The 27826-nt window shown below is 26.3% G+C and overlaps 1 protein-coding gene across 1 annotated transcript in view; it reads left to right on the forward strand.

Annotated features, from left to right (window-relative positions):
- Positions 1-621: 621 nt before the first annotated feature.
- LOC111690853 (ras guanine nucleotide exchange factor B) overlaps positions 622-27826 on the forward strand; it is a 51793-nt gene continuing 24588 nt past the window's right edge. The window contains exon 1 of the mRNA XM_046951077.1: positions 622-1754. The gene's annotated coding sequence lies outside the window, so the exon portion shown is untranslated. The remainder of the gene's footprint in view (positions 1755-27826) is intronic.

Genomic DNA, 27826 nt, shown 5'->3' on the forward strand with positions numbered 1-27826 from the left:
CTGTTGAAAACAGATATAATATTTCACAAATAATTTTATTGGTTTAAAATGGACAAAATCGGTTACCCATACAAGTGGCCGGTGGAATACAGTTTAAGAGTTATAACTGAAAAATGCGATTAAAATGATGAAATTCGATATACGACAATTCTATAAGTACCGAAATGTATATGGTGAATATTATAAAGATCAGCCTCTTCATATAAGGTCCCATTCAGAAAATTATCCAAATCTCGATATAAAATGTTTAAAAAATTATTATACATAAATCATTTTAAAGTTATTTTTTTTAATCAATTTATAACTTTCTCGAAATCTGACCTAAGTCCTCATAAAAACACATTTATTTATTTGAACTCATTTAGGTAATACGTAATAATAAAAAAATACTCTCCAGGCTGAAGTTCAGAACCATTTCAAAATCTCAATTGTTCATACCTGGTAAATATTGCTGTTGACCAACAAACTGTTGCTGTTATTGGCACTCTGTTAATCTGCACAGAGAATGTGTGTTGTTTTGCTTCTGTTACTACCAACATTAACTACCAATTTTAAGCTGCGGCTGACGCTTTTGCTGCTAGTGCTGCTCTAGCAGTGGCTGTTGCCCATGCGGCATTAGAGTTCTTCAGTAACAAACTAAACTTGAAACGTTACGGTACTAAAAAGCTGATTTTTCGCATGAAATTGTTAAAGCAACAGAAAAGGAATAAAGTAAATAAAGCTTGAAAATAATCATAAATATCATTCAACAGGTGTTTTGTGAGTGTTTTTTTTTTGGTCTTGCAACCAGCCTGAGAAATAATTTGTATTTTAATGCTAAAATAGGGAATTTGGATAAAAAATATACAAACGACTACAACAAAAACCTATTGATAATTGTAGTGTTTTCTGATAAAAGAGTTTAAATAAAATTAAAATCAGTTTAAAAAGAGCAATAAAGAGTGAATAGAGTTGTTCGTAGAAAAAAAATCAAGAAGAAATAAATAAAAAAATATTAAGTTTGTTGCGCAGGCGCACATGAATGTGATACCACAACAAAACGTAATGTATGTACGAGTAGTCGTCGTTTCGTCGGTCGGTTACAAGTATTGTTGTTATTGATATCGCTCCATAATAAAAAATATATACATATAATAATAAAAAAATCATAAAAAAAGTTTTGCTTTATTTATGGTTTATTTGTGTGGAATTGAACCAGGTTGAAAACCTCGTGGCCAAAACCATTGTAATGTAGATTTTTGTTTTATATTTATAATTTTTGGAGTGTTTTTGGCCTTTTTTGTGTGTAAGAGTGTTTTTTTTAGTTTATTGTTAATTTTCGGCCGCATATTATGAAACCGTAATAATTCAATAATACACAACCACAAAAAGGTGGTGAATGCCTTAAGAAAAATATAAAAAAAACAAAATAACCAAAAAAAAAAGATTTATAAATATGTGCTGATCATTATTTACGTGTGTATGAGATATTTGTAAAAAAGAAGAGAAAAAGAATAATTAAAATAATAATAAGCCAAAAGTTAATGATGTTTATTTGTTGAAAACAAAAGAATTTATAAGAAATACTTAATAGCAAAAGAAAAGTATTGTATGGAAAAATTAACATAAAATAACAAAATTTTTATTGAAGGTGTTAACAAATTCATTAGTTGTAACGGTTTTAAAGTTACATATTTTGTGGGTTTTAAACAATACTGTTTAACACAAATAACCTTAAATACAAGAAATATTTTGGATTTTAACGTTTTACAAATGTAAGTATTATTGTATAAAGAATTTTAAATTTTAGATTTAAAGAGAACAATTGTAAATTAAATGCTTTGTCAGAAAATGTCTTTTCATATGAATGAATTGGAATTTAATAGAAGGCGTTATCTTTTTTCATTTCTTTTTAAGAATATTAAAAAATTATAAAGTATTTAACAAAAGAATGATGAAAATATGTTAGATACTTTAATCAAAATAAACACATAAATAAGTTTTATTTAAACATAAATCTATCCCAGTAATTTTATAAAAATTTGGCCTAAAATTTTATCTTAAAACAAAAGACTTAGACAGCAAACTTTATTATAGAACGTTAGTATGGACTTGGGTCCTTATGAATTTATACTTTCATTATTTACTACCAGAATTTATTAATCTAAGTATTAGATTAATGCTGAATTATTTTAGCATAAAGCTATCATTTACATTCTATGGAAATCTGCAAAACAACAAAATACTTAGGAAGAGCACTTTATTGTAGATCACCAATATATTTATACCCACCATCAAGAAAGATATTGATTTTGTCATTACGTTTCAAATACATCAAAATATTGGTCATAGGCGCGCAAAAGTCCCATAATATATAGTGTCCTTATTAAATTCTAAAACAATCTAGTCATGTCCGTCTGTCTGTTGAAAGTACCATATATCTGTGATAGTACCAGCAGAAAGAGCTAAAAAGTATTAATTATCCACAAATATTCCTATAAATTAGGTTTGTTTGGTGTAGAAAATGGGTAATATAGGTCCATTTTCTTGGATATCCCCAGACTAGTAGACCTTCGAAATACAGCTTTAACGGGCATAATTATTTTAAAAGTTCTAGTATAAAGATGAAATTCATCATTAGTAAGCTTTTTACAAGCCAAAGCCTGATAGGGATAGGATCATCCCCTATATAGATGGGGCACCCTTTAAAAAATTACTTTAGCACTCATTACTGACATAAATATAACTTTAGAGTCGAATAAAAACAAAAGACTTAGACAACGAACTTTTTTTGTCGATCATTCAAACTTTGAAAGTTCAATTAGTTGGCTAAAACTCCAGTATAAAGTAATCGTGTTCCGGACAAGTTTATCACAAAATTCTAAGACTCGCTATAATCAACATTTAAATGTAGAATTTTAATAATAAGGAATGTCCATTATAACAACCAGATCACGACAAGTAAAGCCACGGTTTACTGATGTCTGGTTTATGGATTTACACTTCCTCTAACAAAATTTATTAAGGATCAGTAAGTTATATAACCTAGTCCTCACATTAATTTTCAATTAAAAATTAAACGTATAACCCTTAAGGTAGTTAAGAACCCGAAGTTCTAATCTTGGTAAGGCATCGATTGGATTTTATTAAAAAACGCAGAAAATCTATTACTTTAAACATTTAAAGAAAACTTCCCACTAAGAAATAAGTTAAATTTATATTATGTGTTAATTTAAAACCCTATTCATATGAAATAGTATCTCATTTTCAAAAAGTTAAAACCACATAAAAGAAATAATTATCTCGTATATATAGTAAAACTATTGTTTAAAAAAAAATAAATTTTTTAAACAGAGTAACTAACACAAGTCGGCATTTAAATTTTATTGTTGTCAGTTTTAACAAAAATTTGTAAACAATAAAAAAAAAATTAAATGAATAAACAACTAACGAATGAACGGATGAGTTATTATGTATGTACAAGCAGCCATAGTAAAAGTGGAGGTTAATGTTATAAATTACACAACTACCCCCTTCCCGACTGTTACAGATTTGACAATGTGGAAGCAAACATGTTGATGATGACGTTGATGATTTTATTGTAATCGCTGATAAAGTTTAAAATGATCACCATCATTATTTGCTGCTGATGATGGAAAACAAAGTATTTATAATATTTTATTTAAAATGGTTTGCAAGTGACAAACAACATTGTTTTCTAGTAATAAAACCAAAAAAAGAAAGATGAAAAAGAAACATACACATTGAAATCAACATAAAACGCATAAAACTCAACCAAAACGCAACCAACCATTTAACAACTTTACAATAGCAACAACAACTATTGTAATTGTTAACATAATCACAATGATGATGATTATGATCATTACTATTGTCATCGTCATCATTTAATATTGTATAGAAACTCGTCATTTAAATAGTTGTTGTTTTTTATTATTCTTTCTTTTGCATTTTTTTCCTTCAGTGTTTTATTACTGTTGTTGTTGCTGTTTTTATTATGACTTTTTTGCATTTTTCAAATTATTACTGCATTTTTTTGTTTATATATTTCTACAAATAAAGTTAAAATATGCTGACAACTGCTTGAAAAGTTTATTCATGTTTACTAAATAAATGTCTGTCTGTCCGTCCGACCGTCTGTCTACTAGTCCATCTGTCTGTCCTTGCAACATACATTTGACAGTCTGTCTATTTGACAATTCTGAGCTGCTAGTTGTTGGCGGTTTGGTTTAGTTGGTAACTTGTTGGAAAACCATAAAATAGAATTAAATAAATAGAAATTATAATAATACCGAAGAAACTCAAAAAAAAAAAAAAAACTCATCTACAACTCGCATAAATAAGTATGTTAAAGTACATTCCATGGAAAATATTTTTTTAAATGAAAAAACGCAGAAAAAAAACTGAAAATGAACGTGAGAGTTAAATAACAAAAGAAATACTTTCATACTTTTATTATGCATTTAATTGCTATATGATTAAAATTTATAAACGACAATAATATTTAATGAAATTTTATCAGCAGGCGGCCGTTCCATGTGTATTCAACTTAATAATTATAAAAATTTAACATAAATATTAAAAAAGAAAGTTTTTTTCTTTAAACATTTGTGTCATATTTGGTTGAGACTTTAAACCACATTATTTTATAGTCATCTTCAAGCAAGAGAGTATACAAATTGAATTATAATTATATTTTTTATGGCAATGAATAAAAATAATGTAGAAAATGTTAAATGTTTAATTTTTATTAAATTCCACAAACATGCTTTTCTTTTAAAGTCATTACCTATGACAATTATAGTGTAGAAAATTTTAATAATTCGATCATATATTCCATTTAACAATTTAGTAAGAAAATTATATTTTTATGTATTATTGAGTTTATTGAGATAAAGATTAAAAAAAAGCAAACAAACAAAGGACTTAGACAACAAACTTGTTTTGTCGATCAATAACATTATTTAGGATTAGTCGTATTTAATATCACATATTGCAGAATTTTACGTATATAAACAAGGTATTGCAAATAATGTTTGTTGCTAAAATTTTAATAAAAAAAAAAATCATTCTAAGTAGAAATGATCTGTTTATGGTCTTCTGTAACGATCACAGATGTTTTCGAGATGAGTTAGAGTCAGTTCTAGTTTAGTTCTAGTTCAGTTCTAGTTCACATCTAGTTCAGTTCTAGTTCAGTTCTAGTTCAGTTCTAGTTCAGTTCTAGTTCAGTTCTAGTTCAGTTCTAGTTCAATTCTAGTTCAGTTCTAGTTCAGTTCTAGTTCAGTTCTAGTTCAGTTCTAGTTCAGTTCTAGTTCAGTTCTAGTTCAGTTCTAGTTCAGTTCTAGTTCAGTTCTAGTTCAGTTCTAGTTCAGTTCTAGTTCAGTTCTAGTTCAGTTCTTGTTCAGTTCTAGTTCAGTTCTAGTTTAGTTCTAGTTCAGTTCTAGTTCAGTTCTAGTTCAGTTCTAGTTCAGTTCTAGTTCAGTTCTAGTTCAGTTCTAGTTCAGTTCTAGTTCGCATCTAGTTCAGTTCTATTTCAGTTCTATTTCAGTTCTAATTCAGTTCTAGTTCAGTTCTAGTTCAGTTCTAGTTCAGTTCTAGTTCAGTTCTAGTTCAGTTCTAGTTCAGTTCTAGTTTAGTTCTAGTTCAGTTCTAGTTCAGTTCTAGTTCAGTTCTAGTTCAGTTCTAGTTCAGTTCGAGTTCAGTTCGAGTTCAGTTCAGTTGTTGTTGGTTATGTATGTATTTACTAATAAAGGATGGTAAAATGTATCTAGTATTGAATTATGCAGGCTGTATTAAGAGTTTAAACTCTCAAAAAATAATGAATTATCTAGGTCATTAATTGAATGTCAAACTAAGACAACAATTAGTATAACTATCACCTAATATAATTATTTAAAATTTACTACAGTTTTGCAATTAGCAAAATTGAGCAATTCGCTTCAATATTTTTAGAGCAGTTAATTTTTTATTACATTTCGTTGCTTAAGTTAAATTCTTAAATACAATTAGCGGAAAGCTTAACTAATTTGGGGACTGTTTCTTAGCAACCTGTAGTATAACTGTTTAAAGAATACAATCACAAATTTAAATATTTTGCAATATTCATCATCATTAAAACATAAACCATCAATCATTATTACAAAAAAATAAATATTTTAAATAGAAATATGTTTATAGCTGTTTTAGCAACAATGACATAAAATTAAACATAATTATTGTTGTGACTTTTTTTATACACTACAGCACTGTATTGGGTATCTTATATCTTTGCTGCCGATTAAACTATTGGAATCGGTTTAGAAATGTTGTATGTGTATATTTAGTTTATTTAAATTTATTCCCCTGTAGAGTAGCATATAGTCGTTCTTGATCGTCATTTATTGCTTATTTGTATTGTCTAAGTTCAAAAAAACTTTTTACTACAATTGCATCAGGCATATGAAAGAAGGGTAAGGAAGGGTTAGAAGGCATTCAAAAATTGTTTAAGTTTTAAAAACTAACACATTTTATCTGAATAATTGTCCAACTTTTTTTAACTATTGACTAAAATATGAATGTCTAATCATTTGTATTTCTTAAAGGCATTAAAAAAATTGTGAATTATCATATTTTAATAAGAAAAATTTAAATAATATCTTAAAGAATATATAATTATTTAAAATATATATTTTTCGACATCTTCCAAGTTACATGAATCCATTTAAGGGCTATTACTAATAAAAAACTGGGTGTTATTTAATGAGAACTTTAACATATAGATTTATTTCTAGATATGCATGTATGTCGCTTTTAATATTTCTTATAACAAATCAATAATTGTGTCACTTGCAAAGTTTACATGTTCTAATACCCGAGTTACTTCTTGTATTTTTATATTCCATTGATTTGCAATGAATTCAACCTGTTTACCCAAAAGGAATATAAATTTAATAGTACAGCAACTAACTTTTTGTTTTATTCTTTATTTATTGTCAATAATATATAAAAACTTTACAATAAAAAAAAAAAAATTAAACAAACTATAGAAAGAACAAAAAAGTTTTTAACCCTTCTCTCTTATTTTTAGCCATAGTTCTACTTATTTTAACTGTGTTGTTGTATGATGCAGTTATTGCTTTAGGTTAAATCCGCACAATAACAACTATAACAATGGACTATAAAAACGTTTAGCTTTGATATTAAAGCAAAAAATAAAGAAGTATATATGTATGTGTATACATAAATAAATATATGAAAATGTCCAACCATTATTGAAGCAGTAAAATTATAAATTGTTGTAAAAAATAAATATGTATCTATGTAAAATAGGTTTTAGTCGATTTAGAATTACACTATATGAGAACAAGACCTGAACTAGAACTGAACTAGAACTGAACTAGAACTGAACTAGAACTGAACTAGAATTGAACTAGAACTGAACTAGAACTGAACTAGAACTGAACTAGAACTGAACTAGAACTGAACTAGAACTGAACTAGAACTGAACTAGAACTGAACTAGAACTGAACTAGAACTGAACTAGACCTGAACTAGACCTGAACTAGACCTGAACTAGACCTGAACTAGAACTGAACTAAAACTGAACTAGAAATATTTCTTAACAATTTTGTAGAAGTTCAGGGTCAAACAATAGCTCTAAGCCACAAAAAAACCAGTTAGAATAAATAAATAAAACAGTCAAATCCTAATAAAATCAAAGTAATTTCAATGTGACATATTGTAGTGTATGTGGGCGGAATAAAAACGTTTTACAATTGATAAACCCTCAATAAAGTGTAGTTGTACTTTTTTCTAACTTCTTTGAAAAAACGGCATTAACAACAAATACTTTAATTCTCTTACAAACATCTGTACATATTTGAACATAAATAATAAATCGTTGGCGCTAATGTTGTTTGCCACATTCATTGTTAACTGGCTGCTGTTTTTGATGGAGCTGCCGTATTTGCCTGTGTTTTGATCTAAACCATGGCCAACTTGTACAAAAACAAAGCATTTTCTAATATATTAGCACATACATAAATGTGTATGTATATCATTTTTGTTTGCTATTTTTCACTCGACAATGTTGAGGTGCGACAAGCGCGTTTGTGGTGATTTAGTTCGTATATATTTTTTATAATATTTTTTCTATAGATGAGAAAATGTTTTACATACTTATGTCGATTTTTTAAAGATTTTGCGCCAGTTTTATTCTGTTTTTGTTATAGTGAAAAGATAAAGAAAACACAATCTCTATTGGCACTTCTTGGTATTTATAGTGTGTAAAAACGTTGATAATACATCTTTTAAATATAATGATTTACAATACATTTTTACGCTTGTTTTTCCCATTGAATTGTAAAGAAATAAACAATGAAATAAATTTTCATTGCCATCACATTGTCATAATTTTCTAAGTAGTGAGAAATATGAGGGCACGCTGAAAAGTGAGTTTGATATATTTAGAAAAATAGATTATGCTAGTTAAAGTAAATTTTATTTTACAGCAAGAATTAATTCCTGAAAGCTAAAAATGTCTTACCTTTTAAATAAACTTACTTTTGACTGAACAAAGTTATGTTCTCCATGTACTAGTTATATTAATTTGATACATAAAAGTCTTTTCATACCGTTCTCACCTTAATTACATTTAAGACACAATTTAGGCCCCCTTTCATATTTCTAACATTTTCGTAAAACAACTAATGTTGGGTGTCAGTTTTCAAGTTTATTCGTCTTTACTGTCCGTCCGTTTGCATGTTTGTCTAATTTTTAGTCTAACTATATGTTTGTTGTATATTGCAAATTGTATTACGGTTAAGCATGCGCTTTGACAGTTACACACAATTTTAACGTCATGTTATTATTTACATAAAAAAGAAAAAAACCAAAAAAAAAACTACCTAACTGAAAATTGCAATAATCTATAGAAAATTAAAAATTACATGAGAAAATATTTAAAGCTAACACAATGGCTTACTTAGAGTAAAATAACTGAAACTAAGTGGAAAATAGATAAAGATTTACAACATGTGCATGAAATTATTTATTTAAATTGCATTCAGTGCCAATTTTTATGAATGTATACAGTCTCCAGTCAAAAACATTTTAAAGCGATTTATTAAGTCATTTATTTATATGGATTAAAATATTTATATTTAAATTGCTATATTTAAATTAAGAAAACATTGTCATTAAAACAGCAAAGACAATTTATGAGGTCAAAGCAATTGTCTCTACTATTTTATGCATTTTGTTGTTTCAAATCAGAATTTTGTGCAGCATAAGAAGGAAAATTGGAATTAATTGGATGTAATTTAGTTTTATTTCAAATCTAGTTAAAATGTATTTTTGTATTTCTTCGTAGTTCAGTTCTAGTTTAGTTCTAGATTAGTTCTAGTTCAGTTCTAGTTCAGTTCTAGTTCAGTTCTGGTTCAGTTCTAGTTCAGTTCTAGTTCAGTTCTAGTTCAGTTCTAGTTCAGTTCTAGTTCAGTTCTAGTTCAGTTCTAGTTCAGTTCTAGTTCAGTTCTAGTTCAGTTCTAGTTCAGTTCTAGTTCAGTTCTAGTTCAGTTCTAGTTCAGTTCTAGTTCAGTTCTAGTTCAGTTCTAGTTCAGTTCTAGTTCAGTTCTAGTTTAGAAAGTCATGGACAGTTAATAGACGGAAATCGATATTATATAGAAATAATATAAATATATTCGTATCAATCAAGAGCTTAACGTCCTTCTTGTTAAACAAACGGATTATATGATTTCGTATAACAAACTAATCTTAATGTGCATATTTTTAAATAGTCACTCATCAAAAATATTTTTTACTCACTACTAGATACAAATAATAATTATGTTAAATTCCACTTATAATAAGTTTATTAAACAATGACTTTACTTGATCTCATCAATATTTCTTGATTTATTTCAGTTTTCTTTAACACTTTCAAAAGCCTTTGTTGCTCAATAATGACTTAACGGATTTTTTCTTTGGACTTTTTTTCTACTTATGGATAGATAGACATTTCGTTTGTTTACATGTTATATTTTTTGCATTTCACTGTATTATACAAACACACAAATATGCTCTAATACATACAACTCATATTAAGTCAATGACATTCATATGACAGCCACGAATGTTGGTTAATATACATAGCCATAAACAACAGCTACTTGAACATCCAACATTATCGATGAAATACAGTTACTAAAATCTGCCAGATATTTTCAGTTCATACGATTATAATAGATGTTGCTTTAACTATGTTTTCTTTTTCACTTTTTTCATTTATTATAAAATTACTCTATTATTATCAATAAAATTGCATGAAAAAAACCAACTGAATGTTGTATACGTAATTATAGATTTGCATAAAACAAAAAGCGGAAAAAACTTTGCAATAAAAACATTAAAAACAATTGAGTTGCGTTTTTTGCTGTCAAAAGAAAATTTATTTTTTGTTTAATTATTCAGTTGTTAGTTTTTCAAGTGGCAGATACTGATACGTGTATTTTCATCACTTTATCATTAAAATTACAGGTTTCGTGATTATGTATATATGAATTGCAATTAATTTGACAAATGGTTAAGGCCTCATGAGCAATTAAAGATTATTATTAATATAAAATATGACTTTTTAAAACATTTCTTTTTTGTGCTTATGGATGATGTAATTAAAATATTTAATTTATTGAAATAAACCTTGTTTTCATTATTATTAGAAAATTACATTAAAACTATTAACTAAAGGATTTAAAAGTCGTCAAACTAAACCATATATCAAAATGTTTATGTAAACCTATAATAAGGCTATAGATTACAATTTTAAATATAATATATATCATTTCGTTCCGCAGTTCCATCGACTTTCGTTATTTCTAGAAGAACTTGTTCTTTGCTTTAATATTTTAAATAATTTTAAAAGAGATATTTATTGCAAATTTTTAAGTTTATAGAAAATATACAAATCCTTGTGCATTGAACCTCTTGTGCTTCCTTTGCTTACAATTTTTTTAGGGTCTTTAAACATAAGAAATTTATATTAAGTGGTTTTGAATGCAAAAATACGATTTCTATTTTAGATAAATTATTTATAAATTAGTTGTGTTTACATATTTATTTATACAAATTTTAAAAATACCATACCCTGCAGTGCGGAATGATATAAAAAAAATAAATAAATATAAAATAAAAAATTATAAGTTGAAGAAATTAGCAAACTGGGAAAATTTAATTCAATAGTTTAATGAAAGTTGCTACAGAATTTTGTCTTGGGGTTTTTAGTAAGGTGCGAAAAGTCAGCATTTATTCCATGTATGCTAAGTTAGATGTTGCAGGTCAAAGATTACAAAAACAGTTTTTTTACAAATATCTCGATTGTTGTAATTCCTAGGACATGAGATACTACTATATTTCTGTAGACAATTAAATATCCAAAATTTTAGTTCAAAAGTACTATTTAAGTCATTAATTGCTTTTAAATATTTTCAAATTTTAATGTAGATTTTATGTCTGTCTATCTATAATTTAAGATAGTGTCACAGGTCATAATTTTAAATAACTAGTATGAAAGATTTCCTTTCGAAAGATAATATACTACTTAAAAGGATACATCAATTCCTTGCTAAAAATGCTGGTATATTTTAGTATTATCCACAGTTACTCTTTTAGGCAATCGTGTAGGTGTGTAAGTAGATTTGTCATTGTGTATGTATTTATGCTATGACTTTTTTCTATTTTAGAACGATAAAAACAAACAACTGAAAAAAAAAACAACAGCAACAACAACAACAACACTGTATAAGAAAATTGTCTCATGTATTAGAAATAACAAATTGCATTTAAAATGCCTGGCTCGTGTAATTTCTAGAATTATTATTTCTACTTTTTATTACTACGTCTTCTTCTGCTGCTATTCTTTTACTTTTCATAGAAAAATTAACAATGTTGTCGTCTAAAATCACAGTGTAAGTTGTTTGTTTTGCCATGTTTCCATGGGTGTCATTAGTACTTTGCAGTGATTTAACTGGAGACAGTGGAAGCTTTTGATTTTTTTCTCCATTCTTTCTTTTATGTTTTATTTAAGAGTTTATGTGTGTACGTTGCGTAGCATGGTTTCTAACAAATGTTTGAAATGTAAAAAAAATGTGTTGGAAAATGTAAAACATAGAGAAGGGGTGGGGGGAGTAAGTGAAGAAAAAATAAAAATGTTTCTTTTTATGAATTATAATTTTTGCTAAGAAAAATAAATTAAAATAATATTTAAGAATTTTTTTACTACGGTTAAAGTCGGTAGGGAAGTGCCCAACAAGTAGTATCAAGATGCTTTTAAGTTTTAAGTATATATTAGTTCGATTTTAGAATATAGAATATAAATATATCCTGGTTCATTGCTCTATATATTTATATATTTAGATTTGCTTAGGATTTCTTGCTGAAGATTCCTTTTTCACATAACCATACATCCATTCAAATTCCCTTTACTCTCTCCTTTAATATACAAAAATGTATATGAACATTAAATCAGTTTGAGTATGTAGATATCCCCCTTCCTCCTTCCACTAAATTAAGATTGATTAATTAGACACATATATTTTATACCACACTGGTGCATTATTTTATTTACTTTATTGCCATTTGCTAGTTTTTCGACTAAAAATAAACTCATGTTTAACATATTTCTGGTGTATTTAGTCATCAAGTACATTTTAGTACATTTGTCGTTCTTGTACATTTCCGGCAGACAGATGGATGCATAAATAAAAGACAAAGCACTTAACACAAAAGGACAGAATAGCAACTATGTATGCATGTATTCTAGTAGTAGACCTCCTAGAGGTATACAATTTCAAAATGTTACAAAAGGCAAGATTAACTTACAATGCTTTCCCCTTTTATGGAGATGGTTGTTGTTGGTGTTACAGCAAACAAACGCGTATTTTAAATGACGCTACATGGTTATGGTTTGGTTTGCATTGCTAATGTTTTTTCTCTTCAGTTTGGTCACACTATGAAATACTAATTTCATATTTTAGTCAAGTCCAAGTTTTACACAGTCTGCGTGAGTCTTGTGTTGGTATTTGTGTGTGTGTGTTCATGCCGCAGCAACATCAGCTTCAATAACTTGGTACGTTTTAGTTTGTTTCTGTTTAATTCTTTTTTTCTACTTTTTTTCGCCAAATGAGTGTGTTTGGAATTTTAAATAAATCCGTCAATTGTTTCACGATGGCTTCGATAATATTTGTGTTTGTTTACTTTATTTTTAACGTTTTTTACTTTTTCATGTAATATTTTATTTATTATTTTGAATTTGTTTAGAAGTTGTGTTTTTTTCGAATATCGTTATATTTTGTGCCCAAGGATTTGCGCAGTTGTGTGTGTAAGCATGTATATGTGAGCTTATGAATTTGTATATGATATTTTATTTTATTTTAAACCAATATCAAAAGCTGTCGAAGTTACATGTTGTAAATATAATGTTTGTATATTATGCCTTACTACTACATAGTAGCTAACTAGCCACTGAATTTGTTTTTATTTATACTGTTTCAAATTTCTAATGAACTTTAGAACACATTTAAATCGTTGTAAAAAATTTCTATTTCGTGATCAAGGTTTCATTGTAAGGATCCTTACTTATTTTTCCAATGAGAAATTTCATTTAATTCGGCTCTTCTACAGTCCTAGTCTTAATTTAGTACATAGTGCAGTCTTTTTAGTCAATTATATACTCTATTATAAAATCTAACCTATAGTCTTGTCTATAGTCTACACTATAATCCAGTCTATAGTTTAGTCTATAGTCTAGTCTATAGTCTAGTCTATAGTCTAGTCTATAGTCTAGTCTATAGTCTAGTCTATAGTCTAGTCTATAGTCTAGTCTATAGTCTAGTCTATAGTCTAGTCTATAGTCTAGTCTATAGTCTAGTCTATAGTCTAGTCTATAGTCTAGTCTATAGTCTAGTCTATAGTCTAGTCTAGTCTATAGTCTAGTCTAGTCTATAGTCTAGTCTATAGTCTAGTCTAGTCTATATTCTAGTCTATAGTCTAGTCTATAGTCTAGTCTACAGTCTAGTATATGGTCTAATCGATAGTCTAGTCTATACTCTAGTATATAGCCTAGTCTGTAGTCTAATCTATAGTCTGTTCTATAGTCTATAGTGTATAGTGTATTTTATAGTCAATATTTCTTTCTATAACCTAGTCTATAAATATTCTAGTTTATAATCTATTTTAAAGTGTATTCAATCGTGTAGTCCGTGGTCTAGACGATTGAACAAAAAACTTATCGTGTCGCTTCAGTGAAGGTTCGAGTTTATGTCCTGGAATTTCCATTACTAATAATATCGCTATGAAAAACCTATACAATTAATATCAAAATAAAAATGTTAAATATTATGGTAAATATTTTTTAGGTATAAAGCAAACAAATTTTGTAAAAATTTACAAAATTTACTTATTTTATATTATTTGTACATATTTTGGTTTGTTTATTTTGCCAAATATTTATATTTTACCCAATCTTTTTACCATTCTAACTGGCAGACAAAGCCAATAAAAAAACGTGTTGTGTCGTGTACATTATTTTGTTTATTATAATTTATATAGATTATATTAAAATTTTAAAGGTACTTCTGGGAATATTGATTAAATGAAATATTTATTGAACAAGTAAATTTGTAAAATTTATTGACAAATTGACTAAAAAAAGAGAAATTATATATATTTTACAAAAGGTGTTTTAATATTTGATACTTAAAATAACCACAAAATTTGCCAAAGTAAGAGTGTTATTACAGAGAAATTTGTGTGTTTGTGGATATTAAATATATTGTATAAATTTGATAATAAAATTAAATAAATTCAAGGTTATAGTTTTATAAACATATAAAGCTGTGAAATATAAAATTAAAATTATTTATTAAACTTTTAATAAAGATATATTTGGTATATTCTTGTATATTTTATCTCTTTTGTTTCTTTGTATCATAATGGGTTCACTTTTTCTGAAATGTTTAATAATATTGTCATTATATAATATTTTAATGACATGTCTATTATGATTCCATAATCAATAACTTGTTATTATAAGTTCTATACATAAATAGTCAAAATTTAAAATAATTTTTTTTTTAAATTGTTGACGTGTTAAGATTTATTCATGCTTTTTTTGTGAAAACCATAAACTATTTAACATTTTCTAAAAAAAACTATAAAATTGATATGTTTTATTTATTTTTAATTTATATGGATGGGTTTTTTATGATGAAAAAAAAAAAACATGAAAAATTTTAAATGTTAAATGTTTTTAATAAAACATTATTTCTAATTTGCAATTCTATTGTCTGAAAGAGTTTATAAAATAGATTATTTTTTTTGTAAATTTATAAGAAAGATTAGATTCGTTATAAATTATTTTTATTGTTTTTTTATGAGTGGGCTGTTATTATTAGTTAATTTAAATATTTTGTTGTTTTATTATTCTTTTTTAAAGACTAATACGGATTTTATTCAATTTAAATCAAAAAATGTATATGACATTAGCAATGTAAGTAAAAATTGGACATTTCATAGACACTTTAATAAAAAACAGTCTGCTGGTTATAAATACATAGAAAAATATTTTATATTTATCTGTATATATGTAGACACATGTATAAATAGTATTTGTACATGTGTATACCCAGTAGTTTTGCCAATCAATGATTATTTAATATTCTACTGAATAGTCTATTAGCTAGTCTAGTCCGTTCTAAACTATTGACTAGTTTAAGGATAACTGTTGTTGTTTTCTTAATCATAGTTAGTTTTTCTATAAAAACAAACTACGAGTAAAAGTTATTTCTTCGAAAGAAAAGTTATTTAAATAATTTCTATAAAATATAGCTGTTTGAGTTAGAGTAACTTTCTTTATAGAAAAGTTATCTTTATCAATAATAAATTGTTTTGATAAAAGAGTTGTCAAAATCAAAATACAAATTACATAGAAGTAGTTTGTTAAGGTCTTACTAATAATGTGTTATATAAATACGTTCTAATACTTTAGTCCTCTTGACTGCCAACCAATTGAAGTTGTATACTTTTTTCAGCGTTTGTTGTAAGTACTTGCCTCCAATGACATCATCGTGATAAAATAATGACTTAAAATGCTATTTTGTAAGTAAATAGCATACCTTACATAGCAATGTAAGTTTTTTGCTCTATATAAACTAGTTTTCTGAGTAATTTATAAAACTAATCATTGTATAGTTCTATTGAATGCTTTGGTATCTAATCTATTGTTTTATGATAGAAGGGCTTCGAAACATACGAACAGATATGATATTGTTTATTAACTTACTCTCAAAACTGCAGGGTCCATATAAAAATACTACAAAAAAATGATGTATGTATTTCGTATGTACGTACGTGTGTTCAAACAACTTTAGTAATAATAATCCACAAGTATATCAAGGTCCAAAAGTAATTTGAAAAAATAATAATAATTATTTCGTATAACATATACAATTCTGAGCAAATAAAATTTATTAAAACTTTAATATACCGAGGGATTATATTCAATAGTCTCTATCTGTCATTTTCTTGAAAATAAAATTCTGATGGCAAAATATTCGGCAAATTTTCCCGCATTAGTAATATAAATTTCTAAAAAAAAATATATATTTTTGACAATTTTATAGAAATTTTTAAATTTCTCTATCTTAAAAAAAAGAAAAGTTCTGAATGCAAATCTCTTTGCCTTATCCATAAATTGCTTCAAATTCTTTTATTTTGGATAATTTTCTGTTGCGACACAAGTGTCTTTACTTATTTGGACATGATGAATCGGTTTAATAGTTTTCGAGATATTGCTCATTATGTTAGTAATTTGATTAATTTTATTGCCTGATTTTTATTATTTCTTAAAATTGCACAAAATAATATATTTTTTGATTTTAAATTAAATTAAATTTATCTGAATGTTGTAAATAAATTTTGGTTGAAATGAAAGCTCTATCTAATATAAATTTATAAATATTTTTTTTCTTTTTATATACGAACTTAGAATATGATCATAAAAATATATATTGTTGAATAAAATATGTAAAAATCTTTGCAAACAGTTTTTTGGTTTTCCTGAAAACTTTCATTATTTTAGATAGAGACTATTGAATATAGTCCCTCGATATATATTTTTTTCAATTTTAACTCTACATCATTCAAAAATCAAATAAAACTTTAAATTAACACATCATTATAAAGGTTGAAAAAATCATTTTGACACATTCTCTCAGAAGAACAGATTTACTCATAAATTTTGTTTAAATTACAAACAGATGTCTCAATTTATTTTCTTAAGACTTTACCAACTTTCATTTATTTTTCATTATCAACAGATGACCATAAAACTACATAATTTAAACAAAATTTCTCAGCCCAAATCCATAGAATTAATTTTTTTTTAATTCTTTTAATCAATTCAATTAATTTGTTCGCTTTCTTTAACAAATCCTCTAATAACACGAAAACCTTCTTTAACAATAAAATGAAGCGAAGAAAAAGGAAAAAAACAGCAAATAATTATGTTAAGTAAAATACGACAAATATCAGATAAATAAGCTCTTAAGAAAATAAATTTTGAAAAGAAAAAAAGTATTTTCTTCTTTTCTTGACTTTTTTTCTTACGAATATTTTTTATTTTCTTTAATAAAAACATTTTCACTTATAAATATTAATTTTGTATAATGCCATCATCATAAATGACAGCAGAAATAATAAATGGAAATTCTAAAGAAACTGACTGACTGAATAACTAGCTGACAGACGGACTTACTGAATATTACAGAGAGCTAGCTACTCGAACAATAAAACATTTTAAGAAAATCATAAAAAGTAAATCTAGTGCAAAAGGAGAAATAAAAAAAAATCATCAAATTTCTTTACGTTTAGAAAAACTTTATGAATTTTATTAGTTGATTTCAAGAAAACTAAAATAGTTTTCCTATTGTTATTTTTTTAGAAAACGAAATTCTGGAAAAATGAAATACAGCTAAGAATTGCATTTATATTAATTTCTATGTTTAATTATATAAATATCCAATTTTGTTAAAAATATTAGTTATCATTGATTTTTATTATATCTTCGAATTATTTGAACTTTATTAAAAGTTTTGCATTACCCATGGAATAATATTTTGGAAATAACTTTTATTATAAACATTTTTATGATTGCTATTTTAAATTTAAAATTTACTACTAAATTTAATGCATTATTGTAAATTTTTTTTACTGAAGTGATTTAATTATATTAATGTCAGATTTTTTCATATTTTTTGTAATTCCTATATTTCATAAATGTATTTTTTTTAACGAAATAAATGGGTAAAATAAACAATACATATGTTTGAAAAATAAACAACATAAAAAATGTAATAAAACATAAAAACATCATACATGTTTTATTCAATATGAGTTTTTATGATAAGGTTTGTATTTAATTAAGTTGGCCAAGTTTTAATAATTGACATTGAATTTTTTTCGTTATTTATGATATCGTATTTACATATTTACAAGCAAAAATACAGGTGAAAAAAATGTTTCAGCAAAAATACAGGTGAAAAAATGTTACAGTTGAAGAATTTTTTTAATAGAAAATTTGCCTCATAAAATAATAAATTTATTCCACGAAAATATTTATCAGAATCAGAGTGCCTTTTCTTTTGAATAAATTAGAGCTATTTTTATAGAAAAGTTGACTGAACCTTTTCTATTGAAGAATTGTGTAAATCATATCAATTTTTTTCTATAGAAAGTCTCAATCTGTAACTTCTTCTGTAGAAAAATTGAATGAATAAGAGCAATTTTTTCTATAGAAAAGTTGTATGAAACGGAGCAACATTTCTATTTGGTTTTCTATAGAATCAAACTCTCTGAGTTAGAGCAACTTTTTTATTGAAAAGTTTTCTGAATCAAAATAACTTTTTCTACAGAAAAGTTTTCAGAGCAACTTTTTCTATATAATTGGAGTGTCTGAATTAGAGAAACTTATTCCATAAAAAAGTTGTCTGAATTAGAGCTACTTTTTCTATAGAAAATTGTCTGAATTAGAGCAACTTTTTCTATAGAAAATTGTCTGAATTAGAGCTACTTTTTCTTTCAATCAGTGTAACGTTTTTAGAAAAGTTGTGTGAATCAAAGTTACTTTTTCTATGCAAAAGTTTTCAGAATCAGAGTAACTTTTTCTATGCAAATGTTGTCTGAATCAGAGCAACTTTTTCTATAGAAAAGTTTTCTGAATAAAAACAGCTTTTTCTATAGAAAGGTATTCTGAATCAGAGCAACTTTTTCTATATAATTAGGGTGTCTGAATCAGAGTAATTTTTTCCATAAAAAAGTTGTCTGAATTAGAGCTACTTTTTCTATAGAAAATTGTCTGAATTAGAGCTACTTTTTCTATAGAAAGGTATTCTGAATTAGAATACTCTTCTACAAAACTCCATATAATTGGAGAGAGAATCAGAGAAACTTTTTCTATGGAAAAGTTTTCTAAATCGAAGCAATTTTTTATATAGAAAAATTGTCTGAATCAGAGCAACCTTTTCTATAAAAAGTTGTTTGAATAAAAAAAAATATTCTAAAGAAAATTTGTCTTAATCAAAGAAACTTTTTCTAAAGAAAAGTTGTGTGATTCAGATACACTTTTGCTATTGATCTTAATCAGATCAACCTTAGCTATTAAAAAGTTGTCTGAATAAGGTTAAGTTTTTCTATAGAAACATATTCTGAATCAGAGTGTATGTTTTCATTAAAATGATGCAACATTTTTCAAAACAAAAAATTTCCAAAAAAAAAATTTGAAATTTGCAATAATATTTTTCCTATAAAATAAATTAATTTGTTTTAAATTACTCTTTTAGTTAAATTATAAATATGCAATAATAATTTTAATATACGAACATACATACCATACTTCAGCTATGATGAAATATTTTATAAAACGTTTCTTTTTGTATTAAAAGATCACAACAGTCTTTCCCTACTTGTTGTTTTATTAATTTTCTCATCAAATACTACAAATATTAATGTCTTAATATTTAAAAATAGGCCAAAATATCATATTAAACACTAGAATTTTAAGAAAAACACAAACAGCAACATATACTTATATAAACTGATTTAAATAAAAGAAAAATAATTACATTTTTTATTATATGTGTCGGCTTATTCTATTTAAAACATCCCAACACATAATCAAGTCTTTAAGTTTTAATTATATGTTGAATGACTTTAATAAAATTAAGAATAATATAAAACTCTGAATTGTACAATATATAGTACAATCTCAACATTAAACAAATATGAGTCTTGACAAAACTACATCTTTACTAAATTTATTTATATTTTTCATTTTATTCATTCGTTCGTTTTCTTTCTTAAATACTGAACAAAAAGCACTAAAGACATTAAAAAAAATAATTAAATAAAATTTCACACGCTCGCTGTAATGTTTTAAATGTGAACACGAATACCAGAAATAACCCCCATTGCTGGCTGGTTCAGTCAGAAGTTTAATAATTATTTAAGAAAAAAAAAAAAACGAATTAAAATAATAATAATGTATGCATGCTTAAAGTAAAAAGTTAACAGAACATTAACTAACAAGTACTTCTTAAATTAAGAATAATTTTAAAATACAACAAAATACACTAGACAACAGCCTCTACAATTTATAAGTATGTTGGTATATGAAAGTCTAATTATTTTTTATTTCAAAAGAAGTCCAATTGGAAATATAATAAAAATTAAATAAATTATTAGAGCGTAAAAAAATAATAAAACAGAATGTTAATTTAAAAGGTTTTATTTAAATGTATTATAAATAATTAAAAAAATCCTAAATAAAGGAATTTACGAGTCAATAACTTTATTATTTATGTATATCCGATTAGATTCCTTTTAATTAATTACTTTTTTCATTTTAGGAAATTTATTTTATTGGTCCAATTATAAATTATTTTATGGCAAATTTAAAATTAAAAATTTTACTGGTTATAAAAAATACAAAAACTCTATTAAAAAAGTTGCTCAAATTAAAACAATTTTATTTTTAGAATGTTTTCTGAATCAGCTCAACTTTTTCTAAATAACTTAACGAATCCATGAATATAAATGATTCTGAATCAGAGCTACTTTTTTCATAAAATAGTTGTCAAAATCAGAGCACTTTTTTCCTATTAAAATATTATCTGAATTGGATCTATTTTTCAGAAAAGTTGTCTGAATGTTAGCAACTTTTTCTATAAATCCTTATATCCATAATATAGTTGTGTGGATCGGAGCATCTCTTATGAAATATTATCTGAATCAAGTTTTCGTACCAAAAAATTGTCTGAGTTTTAGCAATATTTTCTGTAGAAAAGTTGTTTGTGTTATAGAAACTTTTTCTATAAAAAATGTTGCCTGAATCAGAGACACTGTTTCCAAGCAAAAGTTGTTTGAATCAAAACAACTTTTTCAATAGCAAAGTTGTCTAAATCAGAGCAACTTTTTGTATAGAAAAAATGTCAGAAATAGAGTACATTTTTCTGTAGAAAAATTTTTTCTGAATACGAAGTTGTCTAAATCAGATAAAATGTTTCAATATAAAAGTTGTCTAAATCAGAGCAACTTCTCTACAAGAAAAATCTGAATCACAGCAAATTTTGCAATAGAAAAGTTGTCTTAATAAAATAATGTTTTTCTATAGAAAAGTGGTTTAAATAAAAAAATCCATAGAATAATTGTCTAAATCAGAGCAACTGTTTGTATAGAAAAAATGTCAGAAATAGAGTACATTTTTCTGTAGAAAAAATTTTTCTTAAATCACAGATAAATTTTCTATAGAGTAACTTCTTCTATAGATAGTTGTCTAAAAAATCTTTACTTTCAAACTCTTTATTTTTCTACTGGGTATTGCATTGTCAATTTTTGCCAAAAATATAACAATTTGTAACTTTAATAAATGAAAAATAAATAAACTAAATAAAATGTTGTTGTTCTTATTGCTGTTGCTGCTGTCGTTAGTTGCCTTTTGTTTATGATAATGATCATTTACAAACAATGACTTATAAATCCGCCATCCAAAAAACCGCATCAGTATCTGAATTACAGTGTTTGTTCATTCATATCTATGTATGTATCTATTTACGTTTGTTTGTTTGCTTATTAGTTTCACTCGATGGATGTATGTTTGTCTGTGTAATTTTTAGTAGAATACAAAACAATTATAAATGTTTGTAGCACGAAAACGTATAATAATCAAATGTGTGGCAGCAAAATGCCTTTTTGTTGCCAAAAAAAAAACACATAGCGAATAATTCTAGCGAATTTGTTGCGGTTTTCAGTTGCTACCACATATTAAGTATGAATAAGTATAATTATGTTTAGTATGGATGAATGTGTTTTAATACTCGGCATGAATGTTACTTCCACTTCAAGTGAAGAACTAGAGCAAATCGTTAGTTAGTATAAGTTAGTTTCTTTTGTTTATAACTTACAATACAAGGATGCACAAATATACATTCATGTGTGGCAACATACACATGTATACTCATTCATTAATAGAACATCATTCAACAATCATAATTGCTGGCTGCTGCTTGCTGTTGGTTCAACAGTAACCAGCACATACATAATACATTCATTCATAAGTGCTTACATAGGACAGTGGCTCAAAAAGGAAATTATTTGAGATATTATTAGGATTTTTAAAAACTACACTTCCGTAAAATATAACTTTTCATTACAAAATTATTGAAATCACTGAGTAAACGAATGAAATATGATTGGATTTCCAAAGTTTTAGTGGCATTTAACAAAAACACTCCACTGTGCGTACATACTTAAGTGAATGAATGACTGAATAAATTGGTTGGACTGTAGATCCATCCGCGCCACTCTGCTTTCATGCTTCCGTAGTTAATTATTCTGTTATTTTCAAAACATTCAATGCCGCCCAACAAATTCATTTAGTTCATAAATAAATAGCCTTTTTAATATAGACAAAAAATAAAACTCATATTTATACACCAGCAAATGGTTGATGGAAAATTATTCATAACCATTTTGGATCATTTTTTTAAGTTAATACCCTACAATAGGGTTTGTGGGAGTATAAAAGATGTAATGAATATTTTAAGACAATTTATTTAGTTGAGAAATTTCCTAAAATAAAATTCACAAATAATTGCTTTAGAATAAATTATATAAATTATATAATAATACAATGTAAACGTTTATACTTTTTTACAAAATTTGGGAAAAATTATATAAAAAAACCTTTACTTCTGAAGGTCACTAGTAGTTAATATTAAATGTTAGGATATTTAGAGATAATTTTTTAATTTTAAATTATGGATTGAATATTATTGGATACCAATATGGTTATTAACAGGCCCTATTTCTAGACAGAAATAAGGCCAATACCTGGTCCTATTATTAAACACCAGAACGACCAGCAACTGTCTCTATTACAGGACAGCAACATGGCCAAAAAAATGTTTTTTGTGCTGGACACCAATAAGGCCAGTAACAGGCACTATAAATGGACAGCAATATGTCCAGTAACTGGTCCTATTACTGGACACAAATATGTACAGTAACTGCTCTATTAGTGGGTAACAATATGGTAAGTAACTGGTCCTATAACAGGGCATCAATATGGCCAGTAATTGGACATGTTGCTGGACACCAACATGGTCAGTAACTGGCCCTGTTACAAGACTGAACTATGATCAGTGACTGGCCTTATAACTCGACAACAATATGGTCAGTAACCGGCCCTATTACTGGACAGCAATATGGACAATAACTGGCCACTATCTAGCCCTATTTATATATACTAATATGAATAAGAACTGGTCCAAATACTTGATACTAATATGTCTAGTAACTGACCCCTTTCTGGCTTTTCTAATATGCCTATTACTGGACATATTAGAAAGGGGTCAGTTACTGGCCATATTAGCATCAAGTATTAGGACCAGTTACTATTAATATTAGTGTATATAAATAGGGCTAGATACTGGTCAGTTATTGTCCATATTGCTGTCCGGTAATAGGACCTGTTACTGACCATATTGTTGTCCAGTTATAGGGCCAGTCACTGGTCATAGTTCAATCTTGTACCAGACATAAATATGTCAAATAACTGGTCCTATTACTAGACATCAAATACATGTGACAACTGTGCAACCTCTAAAAAGTGAACATTGAGAACGTGTACATACTTACATTTATAATTAATTAAACATAATTGTGTATATGTAGGGCATCATAAATTTAATATCGACAACTATTGTTATTTAACAAAATGTTATTATTTTTTCTCATTTATATTCTTGTTTATTTGCACGCTTTTGCCACTAACTCAATATAATATTCCATTTCAATATCACGGTTAATAAAACAAGGGGGAAAATTATTAGACCGTAGTGTGATTAAAAGACCCGTTAATTTATGATTGTTGTTGTTATTGTTTTTATAAACTTATATTCGTTAGCATTATTGTAAACTGACCATACATATCACATAAAGTGCAAAAATTTTCCAAACAAATTTATGAACAAAACATTTTTTTTTTTCATATTATTACCAACAGATAAGTAATTTTTTTCTGCCATTATTATAGGTACTAGTCAGTTTTATTCAGTTCATTTTATCTTCTTCTATACGTAGGCAAGTGGATATATTTTTAATTTAATTATATTTGCAAAAATATTTTTCAATTTATATTTTTTAAACAAACATGAACAGCCAGGAATAAATAAATAAATACTGGGTTAAATTTTTTATATTGAAATATTTAATAATTAAGGAAATACTTGCAGTTTAAATGAGAGTTTTGTTGTTGAAACACGTAATAGGAAATTATAAAAGTAATTTTAATGTTGTGTTCGTAGTTGTTAGTGTAAAGCGTAAAAAACATTGAGAAGCATAGAGGCTCTACAAAAAGTTTTAAGTAACAAGTTGAGTTTTATGGAAATTAAAAATTTCATAGTAAAGATGTAATATCAAAGAAAATTATGTAACTTTTAGAAATAACCCAGCAAAATCTTTATTTACCCCTTAAGTAGGCAAGTAATATTGGAGCAAAGAGTAAGTAATTCCTTTTTTTTTGGAGAATTACTACTTTGTTTTTGTTCGCCGATGACTAAAAACTAACTGGTTGCAAATGTGCTTACCATACTTTTCTGGTTTTAAAACTGGCTTTTAAGTAATTTTCTATGTTTATGCTCTATTAACATTTCATTTTATAACATAATTTTATCATTCTATCTAAATAGATATTTATTTTAAAATGCTTTTAATATATACTAGTGTTAAAATACTAAGTATTTCCTTAATAGACATATGCCATAGACAATTGGCTTCAAATATTACTAAAAGAAATTAATGGTTGAAAGATAAAGACCACTCATTACCATGTTATGTATGAAATAACTATATAACCAACGGTACTCATTACCAAAATTTTAAAATATTTTACTGAGAACATATCCATAGCAAAACTTTGTAATGGTTTGCAATTATAACCACTTATCTTTGAACATACTTTTCAATGACTACTACATATCATCTTAATAACATTGAAGTAGTCTAATAAGGACTTGTTAATAATATGTTATATACTTTCTAATTCATTAATCAGCTTCTGCTTAAAGATATAGAAGCATTGACTAATGTTTTACATTACTTGTAAGCGATTATGGTAAGCACTTGCCTTCATGCTATTTACTTAAAATGCTTAAGTAAGTTTTAGCACTTTAACTCTTTATTTGGTAATGCAAGTTTTTGCTGGGTACTTATTGTAAATAACTTATGAATTTCATACATTATATTTTAGTTATTCTATCTTCTTTACTTCCCTAGTATCTTATTAATTGAATTATTTCCAGAGTGAATCCAAAATTATCATGAAATTTTAAACAAATGCATATTTCTCATTTTTACGATGTATTGACTCTATGTCGAACTGCTGGTATATTAATTTAGTAACAAGCTAATGTTTTACTTTTTATGTGTGTATATGTGAATAATACTATTATTCAACTCACACACAGATATTTTCCATTAACTATAAGTATTTTAATACATTTTACAAACATACTACTAGTACTTTAAATGGAAACTTGCATCTATGTTAATGAAAGTCTAAAAATGACCAAGCACTAATACATAAACAGGGATATGTATGTATTTAGTAGTTACTTAAACATACTAACACACAGTACTACTACTTAACACTTATTATATTTATTTAAAAGACTACCACTTAAAATTTGAAATGTAATGTAATATTTAAATAAAAAAAATATTTTTGTTTTATAATCAGTGGAACTATCCTAATATTTATAATATATAGACTAAGTTAATTGTTATAGTAAATGAAACTGTGTCATTTGCTTGTGTAGAAAAAATACATACAACTAGAATATAAAAAGCATATCAATAAAATTCGTTATAATGTTTATAATAGTATAGTGTAATACGTATGATTCTTACTGTGTGGTTTTAAATTTCCTTAACTGTTACATACTTAAGTGCGGAAATGTATCTGTAAGTGTATATTAATGTGCCAACCAATTGGTATGTTTTGTGTTATAGTTTGTATGTGTATATGTTTGAGAGTGCGAGAAAGTGTAAATCTTCTGTAGCATAAAATCTTTGTTTAATGAAGTGTTGAAGTATAGGTCATTTATGTCTAAATGCACGAATGTAGGAGTATATAAATATATATAAAAGACCTTTTAATATAGTAGAAGCATTTGTTATATTCGATATTATAAAGTATATTCTGGAATATAGTTTTAACAATTTACTGATCTATAGTAGTGAAAATAGACTATACTATGGTGTTGACAGTGAATTAGAATTTTTTAAGGCTATAATCAATACAATAAGTCAAAACTAACTATGGCTGTGGAGAAGAATATTTCTAGAACAGATTTTTATAAGAATCTTTCGTAGGAATTTGGTTATAACTTCAGTATATCTAGTTCAAGGGATGTCCTACTGTATAATCAAGACTAAAAACCTGTTAATAGTCAACTGCCGATACTGGTATAATCTATAGTCAATTATATGAACATATCTCCAACCATAGCCAAGAGTTTAGTCCTGTCTATAGTCAGGTCTATCTATATTAAGGTGAATCTAATCTATAATCTAATCTATAGTACATAGACAAGACTATACTCCATACTCATGACTAGGGTCTGAAACATATGAAGTCGAATCTGTAATCCATACTATATTCATACCGTGTTTGTATTCATAATTGTTGGTTGTTTAGCCTTTAAATTTCTTTTACAATAAAATAGTATGCCCTCGTTTATAGTAGTGTATATAATATATATGCGCCGATATTGCTTTGTGTGTTGAATAAAGTTAATGCCGCTGCCACACATAATGCTTATAACAGAAAAAAAATAAGTATGAAATTAAATAATGTATTCTGGAAATTATGTTCTAGGCAGAAAATAGTAAAATTGTGTCAGTAAAATAATAATAATGAATATATGTACATATGTATATTGAACTCATACATACAGACTTCTCTACATATATAAATGTATGGAATTCTTATGAAATTATGTTTGTCATGATTTTTGCAATAATAATTTTTTTCTGTGGAATTAATATTTCAATTGGATAATGGAGTAAGAGTAAATGACACAATTTCAATAATATGGTTGGGTTAATGAACAAATGTTAAATGCAATAATGAATTTTTTTTTAAGAAAATGTAATGGATTTTAGTTAATGAAAACTAGAAAATATTTATTAACTAGGTTTAGGAAATTAAAATATGACAAATTTTAATTTCCTAAAGGGT

Source organism: Lucilia cuprina, chromosome 5 (assembly GCF_022045245.1).
Source record: "Lucilia cuprina isolate Lc7/37 chromosome 5, ASM2204524v1, whole genome shotgun sequence".
NCBI classification, from domain to species: Eukaryota; Metazoa; Arthropoda; class Insecta; order Diptera; family Calliphoridae; genus Lucilia; species Lucilia cuprina.